This window comes from Rattus norvegicus, chromosome 16 (genome assembly GCF_036323735.1).
Source record: "Rattus norvegicus strain BN/NHsdMcwi chromosome 16, GRCr8, whole genome shotgun sequence".
NCBI lineage: Eukaryota > Metazoa > Chordata > Mammalia > Rodentia > Muridae > Rattus > Rattus norvegicus.
In genome coordinates, this window is record NC_086034.1 from 52,874,578 (window position 1) to 52,889,437 (window position 14,860).

Below are 14,860 nucleotides of genomic sequence, written 5' to 3' on the forward strand. Positions count from 1 at the left end.
TCCTGGAAACCTAGTATATCCTTTCCTTTATCACAAAGCAAAAGGCAAACTAAAAAAAAAAAAAAGAAAACCAAACCAAACCAAAACCACCCCCCCCCAAAAAAAAAACAACAAAAAAAAGCAAGCCTCCGCCTACACTTCAGTGTGAAGGCTGAAGTCTTGAGGTGTGGTTGTCCTACACTGAACCTTCTTACTTCTGGTCACTCTGTGTTTATTTCCAACTCTAGAATCTTAAGCGGCTTTTTGTCTGAGTAGTACACAGTGATGTCACCTTGCTAATTGATGTTGCTAGCTTGAAAATGCTGTAGGGTTCATTTCTAAACCATATCACATTGGGGTAGACAGTGTCCTAGATTTTCTTTAAAAATGTATGTTTTCAGTTGTACTGAAAAGCTGACTCAGCAAGTTTCCTGCAGAGGGGACAGGCTGCAGAACATGAAGAGTGTCTGTTGAAGGCTGTTAGCGTTCGGATGACTGCATAGAAAGCTGATTTTTTTTTTTTTAACAGCAATTGGAATTTGAAAAGAGAAAAAAACCCCGCAAACTCAACTAGCTTAGCAAAGTAGTGTTGGTTGGTCAGGTGCAGAGGGCAAGGGTACATCTTCCCTAGAGGCCTTCGGAATCCCCTGAATGACAGGTGTGGGTCTGAGTCACACCCTGCTTGAGCCGTGGGTGCCTTTCTATAGTTTATCCAAACGTGCTAGAGCTTTCCAGAAAACTTCCTGCATGTGAGTGTATTTTGGTGGACTTGGGATCACATGCTGCTTTTGGAGAAGGTAGCTAGGCTTTTGAGGTATACTGAATCCTACCCCAGGGCTAGCCAGCACTTATCAGCTCCTTTAGGTGTTGACCTTTTCTTGTACATTTATTGGCCTGGGGATTCCCATGCCTGATAGCAGGAAGCTGGATGTAAATAAAAATTTATTTAAATTTAAAGTAAAATGCCTCTGAGGACTAGGAGGAAACTGAATTGTACATTGTCAAAATAAGATGTGACTTGTCTGTGTTAGATTTAATAAGTCTTCTATCTTACTGTTTAATACACCTTTTGGAAAATTAATTTGCAGCCTCCATTTCTTACTTAACTAGACTAATTGTAGTTGTCCCTGTCCTCTGTGTGGAGTAGTAACGAATATCTGTAAGCTTTGACTGCTCATCTTCTGACTGGACCTTTAGCCCCTCCCCTTTGACCCTCACCCCTCCTCTTCACCACTACCCCATCCTTGACCATCTACATTTCTGTGAGTTAGTTTTTCAGTGTCTTCAGTTCTTGCTTGATGCGGAGCCTGGGGGAAAGGGCATTTCTGGGTACTCCACTGCCTCCTTCCTAGAACTGCAGATCCTGCTGCTGCTGCTGCTGCTGCTGCTGCTGCTGCTGCTGCTGCTGCTGCTGCTTTTCCTAGGCTGCTTTCCTGCTAGGTCAGAGACAGGAAGCTGTTTCTATCACTCAGCACACTAAACAAAGAAAGTTAACCTGCTGTGTGGAAGTTGGGGAGTTTGCACTTCTTGGGGCAACAGTTTCTTTTCTGCTCTTGGCTTCTCTCCATCTCGCCTGGATCACTCTAGAATGTTCCCTGGCCTCCAGCCTTGAACCCTGGCAAAATAAGTCTTCTCACGGAAAGTGTCCTCCTCCTGTGCAGGGAACCCAACAAATGCATACCCTAGGGCTTTCTTTAGTCATGCTACACGGGAAATGAACGTTTTTGGTATTCTAGAAACTACCATGTGCTTCTTTCATTTTCCCACCAAAGGATGCTTGTTCATCTCTGTCCTTGACTTTCGGTTTCACTCAACCTTTCTCTTTCCAAGATCTTTGATAACTCAGAAAGCTGATGTGGTTTTCAGCTTTCAAGTCTGTTTTGCAGTACCACTGAAATTCTATCAGTCTCACTGGCCTCTCCCACTAACCATCTCTACACTGGAAACTCCCTCAGGCCCGTTTATTCACCTGCCTTCTTGGACATTTCTCATTAGTAGCCGCTGTAATTTGTGAAAGACATCTAAGACCTCCTAGATGAGTGAGGCCTCTTGCCTTCCTTGTCAGTGCCCAGCACTTCCACAGGTCACGTCCCACAGCCTGAGCTCCCTGATGTCTTGGCAGATCTCTCCTGCACTTGGTCCATGACCCCGCATGCTACCCATTTCTTTCAATTTCTCACCCTACCACAGCAATGGCAGCAGCTGAGATGGTCTGTGTGCCTCTGGGTTGTCTCCTTCTTTAATTATACAAACCCATGCAGAGCAGCTTCTTGTAACTTGTTTAATTAAGGCCTGTCAGCAGCTTCCTGTTGTTATTTGCAGCTTCAGTCTGGACCGTTGCAGTTACTTCCACTCTCCCTGCCCGAGCCTCAGTCCTCGGTGTCAAGCTCCCTGTGCTTCTGCCTTCAGCACTGCTGTCTGTCCCATTACCTGTTCTCTTCTTCCTTCAGCCCTCGCATTACCCGGGTAAAGACCTTTTCCCTGGATTTACATGTCCAGTAGCACCGAATACTTCTTGTGCCTATCACAGCTTATCCTGACAGGGTCTCACTATATATCTCTGCTGTCCTGTAACTCATTCTAGAGACCAGGCTGGTGTCGAAATGAGAAATCCACCTGCCTCTGCTTCTTGAGTACTGGAATCAAAGGTGTGCACCACCACACCCCACTCACAGCTTTAATATTATGCCATCTGGGAGTAGTCCCGTGTCTTTTATGGTACCCCTTGTACTCTAGGCACAAAGTCCCCTCTGTTATCTTTAGTATTTCACTAGTGACTTGGTAGATGAAGGATAAATGCTTTTAGAATGAATCAGTACAGCATAGAGTTTTGAAGTTAGCATTTTTTCCGACTTTGAACCACAACAGTAAGCTGTATACTCTTACAGTTCTCTGGTAAAAGTCAGGTTTCCCACACTCTGATTCATTAAGGGTTAATTTTGACAGCCACTTTCAGGTTTACCACAAAAACAAACAAGAAAGGATCAGAGGCAGGATTGGTGACTGTTTGGGGGCAGGGTTCATGCTGTAGTCTATGTAGCCTGGAATCCTCAGGTTATCCAGGATGTCCTCAAACTCAAGGCAGAAACTCTACCTCAGCCTCTGCCTCCCCAGTGCTGGGATTAAAGGCATTCACCAACACCGTCCAGCTCACACGTTGGATTTTATACCATCTGGGAGCAGTCCCATGTCCTTTATTGTTAACCCTTGTACTCTAGGCAGAGTGCGGATTGCTAGGCATGGACTGTCACGCCTGCTGATAAGGTGTGCGGTGAGCATGATTGAGTGCTATAACCGCTTCCTTGTTTTTAAACTTTAAAGTGGTTTATCATTGTAAGAAATAACACATAATCAGGGTAGGGCTCAGGGGAAGGTCCAGCACCGTTTCACTGTCCACCTCTTGGCTCTCCCTTCTCATGAGTCAGTTCGTTCTTGGGCTGTTGGTCAAATGACTGCATCAGTTTTAGGTACAACAATTCACAGGATGAGAATTGGGAGATGCAGGAAAATGATTGGAACCAGAAAATAAAACAAAATAAATAAATAAGCAGCAAAACAATTCCTAGAAATGCCCCTGGCATTGTTCCGCTCACATCTTACTGGTCAGGTTTGGATCAGTTCCCATTTCCAAGAAACTGCTGGTAAGGCTTCCAAGATTTCTCAAGATTTCTCACCGCCTTTGGACAGTCTGAGCAAGGAGACCAAGGCATTAAAGTAATGGGCACTTCACCTCCTGTGAGCGCTTCCCATGACCAGCATCCTCCTCTGTTCACGCACACTCACTCCGATCACCGGCTGTTCCTGATTTTATCTCTGTGTGGCATCCCTGTGCGGCCTCAAGCTCACAGGAGGCCTTTGCACCCATCCTTAGTGCATTTGGTTCTGCTTGAGGGATGTGCAAGTCCCGCTTTCCTCCTGTCTAGTCAGTTTTGTGTTCTTCATTTCTGTCCAGTAAACATTTTCTAAGGTCAAGAGAGGGCAACTCCAGCTTAATTCTAGGTTTCAGCTTGTGTATCTGAATGGATACAGGTGCCATTTGTGTAGCTTTGACATGGTGGAGGTAAGAATGTAAAAGTTTTGGCCCTATATTTTTTGACATCCCTTGGGTGTGGTCAACTTGTATGTATTAGGTCTGCAGATGTGCAGTCTGTGGGAGAGATAAGGGCTGAACAAGAATTGTCAGAGGGGAATTGGTGAGTTGGTAGTCAGTCGTTGAATAGAAGGGAGGTGGGCAGGCAAAGGATGAACAGCCTGCTGAGGGGTGAGAGGAATGGGTAGAGACTCAGGAGAGGAAGACCCAGAGATGATGTGTGAGAGAGAATAGCCAACAGGATCACAGGGTGTGATATTCTAGGTCTGTGCCAGGATAGTATGGGGCTCTAGGCAAAGAGGTGAAGGTAGCTTTGGATGCAGAAATGGCATTCAGATTGAAGAGTGGGGGGTGGGAAGTCTAGGGATAGTCCGTGCAGCGCACAGTCCAGAGGTGGGCTGAGGAGGAAGGGAGAAAGGCAGCAAGGGAAGATAGTAGTGTCATACATTACGGGATTGATAGTCCTTTAAAAATACTTTTAGACTTATTTATTTACTTATGTGTATGAGTGTCTTGTGTACATGTGTCTATATGTACTTGTGTGTGTGGTACTTTTAGAGGTCAGAAGAGGGTATCAGATCCCCTGAAACTAAGTGAGCTGGCATTGTGGTCATGTGGGTGCTGTTGTCATTTTTCTGAGATAAAGACTTCAGAGGAAGGGGCTGGAAATCTCAGAGGTAGGGGCTGGCCAATAGAGCAGTGCCAGGGGAATAAGGTCAGAGCATGTGTGGACTGAACTAGGCTTGAGACTCGTTGGGGAGGGGTGAAGTGAGAGCACTGTCTCAAGCCTCAAATATCTTGGTAAGTGGGAAGTGAAAATAATTATTGAAGGTGAGGAAGATGACATTTTATAGAAGTTACTTCCTTTTTTAAAAGGTTGTTTTAAAGGAGGTGGTAAACAATTGGACATAAGTGGGTGAAATGACAGCAAGAACATCTATTGAGCCCTTGCTGTCTACTAAGCATCAAACTGAATACCAATTTACTCCTCTCAGTCACGAGGCATGTATTATTACTCCATTTTATGAATCAACACACAGGTTTAAATGGATTAATGACATCCCAAATCTGACAGCTAGATGAAGGGCTGGTGGCTCTGGGTTCTTCATGGTATGACAGATTAGACGCAAGCATATCTGCTAGTCACTTAGATATCACCTAAGCCATGGGAGGCACTAAGACCAGAGAGGATCTGAGAGCTTCAAGGGGACAATCATTGGGATTGTCCGCTGTCCCTTGTTGTGCCAGAACCTTGTGAGTGCCTACAGGAATGGGTGACTGAGAGCTGAGCACTTGAGATGAGGGACGTCGGAATAGAGCCAGTCAAGGCACTATGTGGCTGTGATCTGACCCATTGTTCATATGGTCCAACTTATTTCTCTTGTCTTTGAAGGGGTTGCTTCTCAAAATCCTCTGGTAAAATGTCAGTGGGGTGGCTAAGGAGATGGCTTAGTAAGTAAGGGGTGATTGCCACTGGGTTCAATCCTAAGGACCTACATGGTAGACAGAGAGAACCAATTCCTGCATGTTGTCCTCTGACCTCTACACACACTTGTGAAAAAATATCATGTCGTTAGGGAAGATTGCATTGCATGTGAGATGAGGGAGTGAAGAGGCTAAGGTTGGGTCCAGTGGAGGTTGCTACCTCTAGGCCACTTTGCCTGTAGCCATCTCCGGCTGTATCATTGGCATTTAGGAGATTTATTTGTGCTTTGGAGCAATTTCACTCATTAGGAGCAATCAAAGTTAGGTTTGGGGTGGAGTCATAGTATAATTTTATAATTATAAGAGCTTTGAGTTCTACAGATTGGTGGCTTCGCTGACTTTCCTTATGTGCCAATTTAATGATTTGATCTGCTACTCTGCCCTTCATCCCCTCTCATGGTCATTAAAAAGATCTTTGTGATTTCCACATGTGAGGGAAATTACCCGATACTTTCAGAGTCTGGATAATTTAACATGGTGATCTCCAGTTCCATCTATTTTCCTGAGAATGACATGATTTCATTCTATTGTGAATATACCACGGTTTCATTATCCATTGTCTACTGATGGATACCTAGGTTGGTGCCATGACCTGGGTATCATGAATAGTGTTACAGTTAACACTGTAAACAGATTTCTGATTTGTATTCTGACCTCATTGCTTTTGGATAAATACCCAGGAGTGCTATAGTGGTAGGTCTATTTTTAGTAATTTAAGGAATTTCCGTACTGATTTCTGAAGTGGTTGGGTTAAGTGTATGGGGATTATTAGTTTGTGGCTTTTGTTTTAGCCTTGTTAAAACTTCTAAGAATGACTGATTCAGCTTTTGTTTCTAAACATTTTATAAAACAGCTTTTGATGTAGGTACTGCATTTATTTAAAATTACCTCTGTTAATTAATCTGCTTTCCTTTGCATTTTTTGGTGTTTGTTTGTCTCTCTGCATGGCCTTGGCTTCCTGCAACTCACTTAGTAGATCACTCTGGCATCAAACTCACATGTCTGCTTCTGCCTCCTCCTGACTGTGGGATATAAGGTGTGTGCCACCACAGCCTAAAATGGTTAATGATTTGTGGATGGTATTGTTAAGTGGGAATTCTGCAGAAGAGGAGCTCACGGTATCTCCTCTGTGTGCATAATGAAGTATGCACATACGTATCACTTCCAGTGTCTAAAGGAACCTAAGTTGAATAATTTTTCTTCTTTGAGGCAGTTTTGTTTAGCCCAGGTTATATTTAATTAGTTAGAATAATCTGACATCTAATCCTCCTACTTCCCCTTCCGTGGCTGAATTCCAGGCATGTGGCCCTGTAGCTGATGTTTGTACAGCTGGGGATGGACCCTAGGACTTTGTGCATACTAAGTGTAGATGCAAAACCACAGCTCTCATCTTAAAGAGAATAAAAAATAGCTTATTCTGGAGCCATTTTGAGTGAGTATGGCCTGGGAACATAGACTTGGGTTACCCTAAATTCCATGTTCCAATGTGTTGATGGGTATGTCAGAGAGGTGGGTACAAGGAGTTGGGAAGAGCTTTTCTATAGGCCTAAGATGCTATCTGAATTCTTAGCATTTGAATTGGGGGAAACTAGTATTCTCCTAAGTCAATAGATTATAAAATGGTTTTTAATCTATTGTCACAAGATACTGATTCTAATACAGAGGTGGACAAGGAATGACTGTTTCAGAGGCCAGAACTTAGCCCAAGATAAGCGTACTTAGCCTCTGGACCTGAACATGTTTACCTCCACAGTTCTGACATTCTAGTCAGCCATCAGTCTCTGTGGGTAAGACAGATTCTGTTTTACTTCATAGTCAGATGCAGCTTCTTTCTAGGAGTTTTTGTTCCCATTGTAAAGCACTTGACCAATTGAGCTACAATTACTCAGCCCATAGATGAATCTTTTGAGGTTCATCTCTCAATGTATATGATGAATCATTGTTTTATGTTAAAATAAATTTATGATTCTTGTCTGGACCACTTAGGAGTGTTTCTCAAAGTGGGGCCCAGGGACTTGAGAGATTCTTTAGAAATCATTGTTAAAGATACTTATTCCAAAGATTCAGAAATTTGAAGAGCTGGGAGAGCCAGTTCACATCAGGGGTCTCACTGCTCGGGAGCCTGAGGCAGAGGGATTGATTTGAGGCCAGCTGGAGCTATAGCAAGTTCTAGGCCCAAAATACACAGAGAGGTCTACAAAACTGTGTCCAAAGACCTTTCCCCAAGTACATCTGGAAAATTAAATGCTTTCAAATAGTGGATAGGGGCTTCCTGATGTCATAGTGAATCAGGGAGAAAAGAACTCACTAGGCTGGCCTGATCTCAGAGATCTGCCTGCCTCTGCCTCCCAAATGTTGGGATTGAAAGTACCCACCACTCCTGCCCTAGTGGAGGTTTTTTAGCCCTTTATCTAGTCAGAGGCAGAATTGCTCCTGCGGAAAGGCCTGTCTAAGAGGAAGATTTAGTCTGGATTTCAACATATTTATTTTAGTTAGGAAGGGAAGACTTGGTAGTTAATATTTAGCTTTAGGCCGGTGTTGCCAGTTAGAAGGGATTCCACCCTCTGTAGTAGGTTTAGCTGGACTGTGCTTTGAGGTTTGTCCCTTCTCAGTGTCTAATGTCTGCTTGTTATCAGGTCTGCTGCTAAAGAGGACAGTTTGCTGTTTCAAGGCATCTGGGAAACAGGCCTCGTTGAGTCTGATTAACAAGGGGAGCTTCCTAACCAGGCACGAATATTTTTATCACGGGCTTCTATTTAAAAACCAGCCAACCAATTAATAAAATGGTGTTGTGGTATTTTATATCAGAAATAGCATATAAAGTTCTGGGAAAAAGCAGTTCTGTGTGACTCATCCAGTGAGGCTGGCTATCATTTAAGTTCAGGGAGAGATGAGGTTATGTAATATATGTCAATATGTATAAATTTCAAAAATTCTTATGAAATACTCTTAGAGATTCAATGGATGTTTGAGTAACTTCCTTCCATGAGTAAAGGGAGGTGCTGAAGAGTGAAGAGGTTTCTGGAATATGAAGACTATTGAAGTGGTTAAGCACTCCTGACGTGCAGTGGCTTATTAGCTACTTGATTATGAATGTTTACCAAGTATAGATTAAATCCCACGAGCACAGAAAATGCAGTTGATTTGCTGCTGTCTGTCAATGTCCAGCTAAGTGCCAGGCAGACAGAGTGAGTCCTTGGTGGTTATCAGATGACTGAACAAACTGATGGGAATGTGGTTCACTTTACGGAAACCCAAGACTGCCCCAACAGTCTCAAATAATGTGAGTATACATGACAGAAGAGAGGAGCAAAGTCGAGCAACATTTTTTATTGATTTTTTTAAAATTTACATTTCATATGTTATCCCCTTTCCCAGTTTCCTGTCCATAAACCCCCATCCCACCCCCGGGGCAGCATTTCTATCACACAAACCTTTCCAGGAACTCAGAAAGTTCCTGTCAGAGATCTTAGCTACTTTTTCCTAAGCCAGTTTGCTTTTGAATTTTTTCTCTAGCTCCATTATCCATTCCACACTCTTTAATTTCTATTCGTTTTATATTACTGTTGCATGTTATAGTTTTCATTTCCAAATAATGGACTTAAATTCGCGTTAGTCAAGCAGAGCATGTTTTTTAAGGCCCTTCAGATTGGTATGTAAGAAATAAAACATGCTCCTTCCAAGTAAATCTGATTCTTTCAAATACATTGGCAAACATTCCTAAATATTATCAGCTTATCTTAAAAATCTATCCATATTGAATAGCTTAAAGAAATTTCGCCTTATTGAGAAAACTCTTTTTCTTAGATTAGTTACTGAGAAGTATTTCTAGAGACATCTGCTTGTGACAGTTAAACCAGAAAGCATGACAGGGATGTACAAGTGGAAGCACCTGCAAAGAATGCCTCTGCTTTGAGGACACGCACGCGCTCTAGGTTGTGGATGGACAGATATCCCCAGTTACTCACATGGTTTCTGCTCGGCTGGAGAACGTCTGTGCTCCTCCTCCAAGCTCCGCCGCGCTTGGTGTTCAGTTTCCCCTTAGCAGGTGGAGACTTCTTGAAGCAATTCTTTAGTTCTTATTATTTTATTTGAGAGAGAGACAGACAGACAGAGACAGAGAGACAGACAGAGACAGAGAGACAGACAGAGACAGAGAGACAGACAGACAGACAGAGACAGACACCGACCAGAGAGAGGAGAGGGGAGAGGGGGAATGTGAATGTGGCTTCATGTCTGCCACAGTGCATTTGTGGAGTCAGAGAACAACCTTGTTGTCTGTCCTCACTTCACCTGTTTGAGACCAGGTCTGTGTTTTCCCACTGCGTATGCTTGGCTGGTCTGCAAGCTCTGGGGATCCCCAGTGTGTCCCTCTCAGCCTCCCATCGGAGTGCTGGGTCACACATGTTCATCTCTGCCTGTCTGGCTTTTATGTGTGTGGCTCAGGTCCTCACATTTGTGTTGAAAACTCTTGTTCCCACTGAACAACCTCTCTGGCTCATAGGAAAATCCTTTAGACATTAAATCCTTCACTAAAGTTAGGATACAAATCCACTATATATTTCATAAACACTTAGCATCTTTAGAACATTTCTGGTTGCACTTACAGTAAAAAAAGGAAGTATTTTTTAATTTAAAAAAGGAAAAGACGTAGAAGCAAATTAAATGTAGAGTAAGCAGATAAATTATGGTATGTCATGCAAACATTATATTCCAAGTGTTCTTTATTATGAAAGCAATGTTTTTAATTCAATACTGAGTCTAAAAGCCAAATATGAATAGATTGTAATTTCTTTCAAAAGTATGCAAATGAGGGTGGTTGGCTGGTTCAGTGGTAAAGTGCTTGGCACGCAAGCATTGAGGGGCCTGAGTCTGAATCCCTAGAACCCATGTAAAAGTCAGGTGTGATGGTGCATGCCTGGAACCCCGTGCTGGGAAGGGCAGAGATAGGATTTCTGAGGCCGGCCTGCTAGCCAGCAGTCTACCTGAATGTGCAAGCCCCAGTGGAGTAGAGACCTTGTCCTGGAAGTAAGGTATGAGCAGTTGAGGAAGGCTCTGCATGCTGACCTCTGGCCTCCCTGTACAGATGTGCACACACAAACAACACGCACAAAGTGTGTACAGGAAAGGTGCCATGATGGTTTACATGCCATCTAGCTGCTGCCGCCATGCATGTGTATTCTTCCTGTTAATGCTCATATTGACCCTAGTGCTGAGCTAGGTGCTATTGTTATCTGCTTTACAGATAAGGAAACTGAGGTACAGAAAGGTTACTTGCTCATAGTTATAGACACTGACTCCAAGGAAATAGACCAAAACACCTTTGGATAAAGGGATGTTGCTCAGTTCATTCTTTTGCATCCATAATATATTGGTGGATTTGTCCCTACAACTCATGAAGCTGAAAATAACATTTGAAAATTTATAGCCTGTTTGAAATCTAGAGACGTATCAGTATGAGGGATTTGTAGATTTTATTTCAAAAATAACATTTCTTTATACTTAAGACAGAAATCAATCTTGTTTAAGAGGGGAATGTGGTATACTGTTGTACCATAGTACAGTGGCTGAGCGTGTGACAACGATGGGCCAGGAGAAAGTGTTTTCCTTCTGTTTCTTCTCTTTTCTTTCAAATAAATCTGCGTTGCATGGATTGCTCTCACATTCTGGGCTCATCCAAGCAAGTAGCTAGGATGATAAGCTTGTACCATTGTAATCTGTTTAGAAAAATAAAAAGGGTTGTTTTCATAGCAATTTTCCTTTTCTGTTGAGTGTGAGTGGGTGTGTGAGCGTGTAGGTATCAGGGAAGGCTTCAGACTTTTCTGTTGAGTGTGAGTGGGTGTGTGAGTGTGTAGGTATCAGGGAAGGCTTCAGACTCCCTGGGGCTAGCGCTGCAGTTTGCTTCAAGTCACTTGACTCAGTGCTGGGTGTTGAACAGCAGTCCCCTGCAAAAGCAACAAGTCCTCTTAATCCCCGGCCTTCTCTTCACCCCTCACCTCCAAACGGGCATTTTCAAAGATTCTGTCAGCAGGACAAGTGGTACAAATCTCAGCACTGGGAGGCTAAGGAGTGCAGTCTTGAGTTCCAGACCCATCAGGGCTATATACCACGTCTTTTTAAAAAAAGTTTCCATCACAGTGAGGCGGTAAGTGACCAATGAGGTAACTGACCTGATCTAGACACGATCCACTGTATGTGCATGTGTGGAAACATCACACAGGACCTTAATGTGTACTTTGTTTATGCTCTTATGTTATCAGTTAAAAAATACATTTTAGATGCAGGCTGATTTCTGTAGGTTCAAGGCTAGGTAGGGCTAGATGGTGAGGACCTGTCTCAAAAAACAAACACTAAATCTTAAGACTCCATAAAAAGAGGAAATTTTATACATACCACTACCTTCTATCAAGACAAAAATAATTATCACTTAGCTTATGTTTTGACAATTTTCTTTTATGCCAAGGAAAGCAAGCTCACTAGGAAGCTTTAGCTTTAAAGTCCAGCTTTAGCTAAACTGGCCTTTGTTACAGCAGCCTTGGCTCTTAGGCTTTAGCAACAGGAAGAGAAACTATAGTGCATCTCCAGGAAACCTGTGTCTTCCTCCCTGTAAGTGTAGCCACTGAAGGCAGAAGGTCTGAGGAGTGGGGTGTCTGTTGCCTCACCCTGCCTGCCTGCTTTCTACTGGCTCTCACTTCTGTCATTGTGGTCCCTTTGGATCCATTTGCCTGCCATCCAAGCAAACAGGAAATCCTGGCTAGCTAGCTGGCTCGCTTTCTCCTCCCCCTCCTCCCCTTCTGACGTGGTGCTCAGTGTGCGCAGGGAGAACTGTGTGCTTGCCTATGCTCCCGGTCTTTGTCTTCATCTAATGAGATGGCCTTTCACGCTTTCTAGTCTTTTTGTTCCTGCCTGGCAAGATATATATGGCTTCTTCATTTCTTTGGTTTTGAATTCATTAGTTTTGAGGTCAAGGTAGAAATGATTGTTTTGAGAAAAGTGAGAAAGCTGTGGGATCATAGGAGATGGTCAGATACTCTGAATCCATGGAGAGACAGCCCTGTGATACTCCAGTACAGGACTGTGTTTGTTTTTGTAGGACAGGTCACCACTGCAGTAGCTTCAAGGACACACCCATCGCCTCTGAACTTTGTGCAGCCTTCCCTTCCTTCCTTTCTCTTTCTCTCCCTTCTTTTCCCTCACCCTCTGTCTGTTTGTGCTTGGTTTGTCTGTGGCTTAAGTAGCTCAGGCTAACTTCAAACTAGCAACGTAGTCAAGGATAGCCATCTAATGCGTCCACATACTAAGATTATAGTCATGTGTCTCTATGCTTGACTGTTTTTTAACATAAACCAAACTGGAGTACATTGGAAAACACTTGAAAATATATGTGCACAATAAAAAGGAGAGGCATTTATTTACTAGAGTAGCATGGTGATGGGCAGGAGAGGAATTAAGTCATGATTGGCTTCAGAGCCACCCAGAGAACATGTCCCTCTTCCCAATTTGTGTAGGCTAGGGTTCAGACAGCTCCTGGTAGTCTAGTGACTAGTGGTGTTGGCATGCCCAAATTTCTCTGCAAGGGTTCTATGGGTGCTTTCTCTTAAGATGGTATCTCTGGCTGGGCACATATAGACAGTTTGCGTGTATCATGGCTATTGACTTAGAACCTGTTATGTATTCAAGTTTCTGCTATACTGTCTGTTCTTGATTCTGAAGATCTACTTACACGTATTAAAGAAAAGCTTTCAGGTTTTGGCCTGACTTTGGAAAACATTTTTCTTTTTAAATTATATACATACATACTGTAACTGCCTTCAGACACACCAGAAGAGGGCATCAGATCCCTTTACAGATGGTTGTGAGCCACCATGTGGTTGCTGGGAATTGAACTCAAGACCTCTGGAAGAGCAGTCAGTGCTCTTAACCATTGAGCCATCTCTCCAGCCCTGGAAACCATTTTTCACACTTTTTTTTTCTTCTTTTTCTTTTTTCTTTTTTTCGGAGCTTGGGACCGAACCCAGGGCCTTGCGCTTGCTAGGCAAGCACTCTACCACTGAGCTAAATCCCCAACCCCGGAAACCATTTTTCAAATGTGCAATTATATATTGGTATCTCTAATTTTTTTCCTCTAGAGAAGCCTGTGTGTAATTAAAAATGACCTTGGTTAGTTTGAGGTAGTTTTAAATCTTAACATGAAGATAGGTTTCATTTATTTTAGTGAAATGAAAACCAAAATATATTTTAATAGTGGCCCGGCCTACCAAAGCTTTTATGAATGAATATTGTGATATATGAACTAAAATGCCAATGCAGAAGTGGACTATCAGATTCCATTTGAAGGCCATCTGAGATACAGCACTGCTTCAGTGTGAATTTTCCAAACGAAAGGACCATGTAGTATGATGTTTGGGGTTTGGGTATGAATATACATAGATAAATAGATATTTCTGTGTTACATGTGTTGAGATATTCTTTTAGAGTATTACTTATATTTTGTTCGTATAATTTTTTGTCAGTCATCTTCTATTTTAAAGTCATACTTATTTTGTTTTTGTCTTCCTGTATAACTTTTGCATTTTGTGCCTTACTGTAGAGAGGCCTTTGCTGTCTCAGGATTATAAACATTTGATCCCAAATTTTCTCATTATTATTATTTTTTAGTTTAAGAAAATGTTTATCTGCCCAATCAGTTTCAAGTTATAAATAAAGCGTGACTGTCACATCCCCCCATGTAGGAGTACAAAACTACCCCGTTATTATTTGTTGAACAGTGTGCTGGCTATGTTTTATGTTAGCTTGATACAGGCTAGGGAGGAGGGAACCTCCATTTAGAAAACGCCTGTACCAGACTGCCTATTCAGTAAATTTGTCGAACATTTTCTTGATTAGTGATTGATGAGGGAGGGTCCAGCCCACTGAGGGTGGTGCCACCCTGGGCAGGTGGCCATGCGTTATGTAAGACAGCAGGGTGAGGGCAGGCCAGTGCCCTGTGTTCCTCTGGGCTCTGCAGCACTTTCTGTCTCCAGGCTCCTGCCTTCACTTCCTCAGCGGTGGAAGTTTTGAGCTGAAATACCCCTTTCCTCCCAGAGCTGATTGTGGTCCTAGTGTGTAGAAACCCTAACAGAGACAGATGGTGTTATCTTTCCCTCATTGACTTATTTTTGTTATGCTTTTAATTTTTATAAATAGGCGACCTAGCTTTATAGTTTTGTACTATTTACAATATTATAATATTTAGTTCTTCTTTTCCTAAACATTTCTTAATTAACCTTGAAAAGTCCTTTACTTTTCTAGAGTAAGATTATAGTC

At 42.7% G+C, this 14,860-nt stretch overlaps 1 protein-coding gene across 3 annotated transcripts in view; it reads left to right on the forward strand.

The window, feature by feature from the left end:
* Snx25 (sorting nexin 25) overlaps positions 1-14,860 on the forward strand; it is a 103,927-nt gene that overhangs the window by 7,476 nt on the left and 81,591 nt on the right. The window lies entirely within an intron of this gene.